The sequence below is a fragment of the Choristoneura fumiferana genome, chromosome 6, assembly GCF_025370935.1.
Source record: "Choristoneura fumiferana chromosome 6, NRCan_CFum_1, whole genome shotgun sequence".
NCBI classification, from domain to species: domain Eukaryota; kingdom Metazoa; phylum Arthropoda; class Insecta; order Lepidoptera; family Tortricidae; genus Choristoneura; species Choristoneura fumiferana.
Window position 1 is genome coordinate 14,120,805 of NC_133477.1, and position 5,270 is coordinate 14,126,074.

A 5,270-nucleotide genomic window follows, 5' to 3' on the forward strand; every position below is an offset into this window, starting at 1 on the left:
AGTCGATGAGTGAGAAGTCACTATGACAGGTCAAAAAATGCCCTGAAAATTCCGCTCTCTGTTGACAAGTTCGTTAACCTAGTAGTAAGTAGTAATTACTTATTTACTTACCTACTACTTAAACACTTGGTGGTCCAGTGTTTGACCTATGGACTCTCAAGCAGATCGTGGGTTCATCAAACCCGGACCCGCACCCGTGAGGTCAGGTGCGAAATTTAATTTAAAATTTACCACTAGTTTTCAATAAAGGATCGTGAGGAAACCTACACAAACCTAGAAGCAATTCAATGGTATGTGTGAAGCTGCAAATCTGAATGGACTCCGCGGGGGAACTATACCCTAAGCTCTCTCATTCTTCGTCCCCAGCAGTGGGACGTATATAGGCTGGTATGAGTCAGTCAGTGTGAAGTACTTACTGCTTCAAAAGGCCATACATGGACGGCAGATAGGTTCTCCACCAGACACAAACACCTGAGCGTAACACTAACCCTATTACCCGATAACATCATTGCGAAAGTACACGCATATCATAAATGCAATGACTCGTAATCAATAAAAAGCATAATAAACCAATAAAGATTAATAATAGATCAAGAACTTTAGGGCTATGACGCTAACTGTAATCGAGTAAATCGGTTAGTCGCGCAGAACGGTAATCAGGTGATGCAATGGATCGTACTCCGGAACGAATAGGGGATAGAACGCCGCTCGATGATTATATGATTAAAGATGGACCGGAGCCGGAGCCGATTTACACTGAGAAAAAAAAACGGCTAACAAAGTCACAATAAACGCTTTGCCATTTTTGTTGTTGTTGTGAACACTATAAGTGTTGTCATAATAAAAAAGCCAACTAAGGTACTTGTACAGCGTTTTTATTGTCAAGCGTTTACTGTGTTATAAACAACTTGCACTTTGCTACGGTAAAAACATTTTTTGGCTTAGTTGGTTTGACAACAGTATTTTGCAGACGTAACACAGTTAAACATTAATAAAGAATCAAAACGACTTTCTAACAAAGTAACATTGTATCAGAGTAAACAGTTATATTGTCAAATTGACATGTACAAAATTACTATAAATACAATGACAATAGTATTTATGATACAAGTGCGGAAAGTAGGCAATTCCCAACGAGTGGCGGAGAACTTGAAACACGAGCGAAGCGAGTGTTTTGAGCCGGCACGAGTTGGGAATTTCCTACTTTTGACACGTATATCATACAACGTTTTACAATGCATTAAGCGAGGAAAAAAATCGAGGCAGTGACTACATCATTTATTTGCCATACTCCTTTACTACAGTAGCAGGCAGTAGATATACATACCGACATGCACGCCAAACCAAAATCGTTAACGTATACACTTTATTAAACCAACTTTCATAACAATCATTGACTCAGAAGATTAGAACAGCTACAGCTACTAATGATAGGTAAAGGAGACTTTGTTTTAGTATCGTGATTTTTTATGATTAATTATTAGCCCTTTTGCTTGACATTTTCCACACTTATATTGGCTAGTCCTTATCTCCTGCACGCTCCTATAATGCTAAATATCAGTGCAACCCGTGAATAAATCCGTGTAATAGTTAATTATCATCAAGTATATGTATTATGTATCTAATCTACCAGCTGTTAACAAAAAGTTACCGTAAATCTGAGATTTTTTAGCTTTGGAACTGTAAATTAATCAAAATTGGTTCACTAATTCTAATAGATAAAAGCAAATAAATAAGAATAAGACATACCGGTAGATGTTATAATATCCATGTGTGTAGAAGTAGATTATTCTATCAATTTAAGATGTTTATTAACTTAGTTATGTATATTATAGTTCACGTATTTTGTTCAGCGTTGAGTTTGTCACTGACAATATGTACTTCGTGAAGGACGTAAGGCGGCGTAAAGTCAGATATAAATTCACCGGACTGAACTTATGGACATTACTTTGGCGGGGTTTCATGACAGGCGCGAACGGGTAACCATGATTGGTTCGTGCTACGTCGTGCGCGCGCACTGGAAGCTCATTGGTTAACTTTCGAGTGCGCGCGCTTGACGTCGCACGGTCCGAATTGGACTCAAGAATTTATTTCCTTTTTTTCATAACTTTAGACGGAATTAAAATACGAGTTTACATGAAAAAAAAAAAATTAACGTTCTCTTTTCTGTCGCGATTAATCTGTATTATCTTATCAGTAAATATTCAGTTGGTTGCATCAAACGTTTTCTTATTTGTTCAAAGCCTAACTATAACGACTCTTTAGACTTATTTTTTTAACAATAGTTTGGACATAATTTGGCAATTTAAAAAGTTACTTTACCGCACAAGTGCGGTAAGTAAAATCCATACAACTTTACGGCACACTTGTGGATGCGTGCAGGAATCACTAATTTTCTATGGATATGTTGACCCACGTCAAGAGGCACTTTCCGAGCACGTGCATTGTAATAGTTATTTATGATACAAGTGCGGAAAGTAGGCAATTCCCAACGAGTGGCGGAGAACTTGAAACACGAGCGAAGCGAGTGTTTTGAGCCGGCACGAGTTGGGAATTTCCTACTTTTGACACGTATATCATACAACGTTTTACAATGCATTAAGCGAGGAAAAAAATCGAGGCAGTGACTACATCATTTATTTGCCATACTCCTTTTACTACAGTAGCAGGCAGTAGATATACATACCGATATGCACGCCAAACCAAAATCGTTAACGTATACACTTTATTAAACCATCTTTCATAACGATCATTGACTCAGAAGATTAGAACAGCTACAGCTACTAATGATAGGTAAAGGAGACTTTGTTTTAGTATCGTGATTTTTTATGATTAATTATTAGCCCTTTTTGCTTGACATTTTCCACACTTATATTGGCTAGTCCTTATCTCCTGCACGCTCCTATAATGCTAAATATCAGTGCAACCCGTGAATAAATCCGTGTAATAGTTAATTATCATCAAGTATATGTATTATGTATCTAATCTACCAGCTGTTAACAAAAAGTTACCGTAAATCTGAGATTTTTTAGCTTTGGAACTGTAAATTAATCAAAATTGGTTCACTAATTCTAATAGATAAAAGCAAATAAATAAGAATAAGACATACCGGTAGATGTTATAATATCCATGTGTGTAGAAGTAGATTATTCTATCAATTTAAGATGTTTATTAACTTAGTTATGTATATTATAGTTCACGTATTTTGTTCAGCGTTGAGTTTGTCACTGACAATATGTACTTCGTGAAGGACGTAAGGCGGCGTAAAGTCAGATATAAATTCATCATTTAAACTCTTCATTTTAATTTACTCATCAAAAATTAATTCACCGGACTGAACTTATGGACATTACTTTGGCGGGGTTTCATGACAGGCGCGAACGGGTAACCATGATTGGTTCGTGCTACGTCGTGCGCGCGCACTGGAAGCTCATTGGTTAACTTTCGAGTGCGCGCGCTTGACGTCGCACGGTCCGAATTGGACTCAAGAATTTATTTTCTTTTTTTCATAACTTTAGACGGAATTAAAATACGAGTTTACATGAAAAAAAAAATTAACGTTCTCTTTTCTGTCGCGATTAATCTGTATTATCTTATCAGTAAATATTCAGTTGGTTGCATCAAACGTTTTCTTATTTGTTCAAAGCCTAACTATAACGACTCTTTAGACTTATTTTTTAACAATAGTTTGGACATAATTTGGCAATTTAAAAAGTTACTTTACCGCACAAGTGCGGTAAGTAAAATCCATACAACTTTACGGCACACTTGTGGATGCGTGCAGGAATCACTAATTTTCTATGGATATGTTGACCCACGTCAAGAGGCACTTTCCGAGCACGTGCATTGTAAAATAATTTATAACATAGTACGGAAAAAGGAATATTAAAAGACATAAGAACTTGAAACAAAAGCGAATAGCCCGGTTTTTGATTCAACGATACGAGTAAATAAGACTTTTTAATTTGTACAAAGCCGCAGGTTTTTTTCTACGTTTTACAATGCATTAAGCGAGGAAAAAATCGTTTCATTTGACTAGGTATACTTATTTCATGCTACTTATTACTACAGTATCTTATTTTCAGTAGTACATTATCGACATGCACGCCAAACAAATTCGTTAACGTATACACTTTATTAAACCAACTTTCATAACAATTGACTCAGAAGATTAGAACAGCTACAGCTAGCTACTAATGATAGGTAAAGGAGACTTTGTTTTAGTATCGTGATTTTTTATGATTAATTATTTCCCTTGTTGCTTGACATTTTCCACACTTATATTGGCTAGTCCTTATCTCCTGCACGCTCCTATAACGCTAAATATCAGTGCAACCCGTGAATAAATCCGAGTAATAGTTAACTATCATCAAGTATATTTTTATATTATGTATCTAATCTACCTTAACAAAAAGTTACCGTAAATCTGAGATTTTTAGCTTTGAACTGTAAATAACTCAAAATTGGTTCACTAATTCTAATAGATAAAAGCAAATAAATAAGAATAAGACGTACCGGTAGATGTTATAATATCCATGTGTGTAGAAGTAATTATTCTATCAATTTACGATGTTTATTAACTTAGGTATGTATATTATAGTTCACGTATTTCAGCATTGAGTTTGTCACTGGCAATATGTGCTTCGTGGAGGACGTAAGGCGGCGTAAAGTCAGATATAAATTCATCATTTGAACTTTTCATTTTAATTTACTTATCAATTATCAAAATTAATTCACCGGACTGAACTCATGAACATTACTTTGGCGGGGTTTCATGACAGGCGCGAACGGGTAACCATGATTGGTTCGTGCGACGTCGTGCGCGCGCACTGGAAGCTCATTGGTTAACTTTCGAGTGCGCGCGCTTGACGTCGCACGGTCCGAATTGGACTCAAGAATTTATTTCCTTTTTTTTTCATAACTTTAGACGGAATTATAATACGAGTTTACGTGAAAAAAAAATATTAATGTTCTCTTTTCTGTCCGTTTAATCTGTATATCTTATCAGTAAATATTCAGTTGGTTGCATCAAACGTTTTCTTATTTGTTCAAAGCCTAACTATAACGACTCTTTAGACTTATTTTTTTAACAATAGTTTGGACATAATTTGGCAATTTAAAAAGTTACTTTACCGCACAAGTGCGGTAAGTAAATCCATACAACTTTACAGCACACTTGTGGATGCGTGCAGGAATCACTAATTTTCTATGGATATGTTGACCCACGTCAAGAGGCACTTTCCGAGCACGTGCATTGTAAACCATATTAT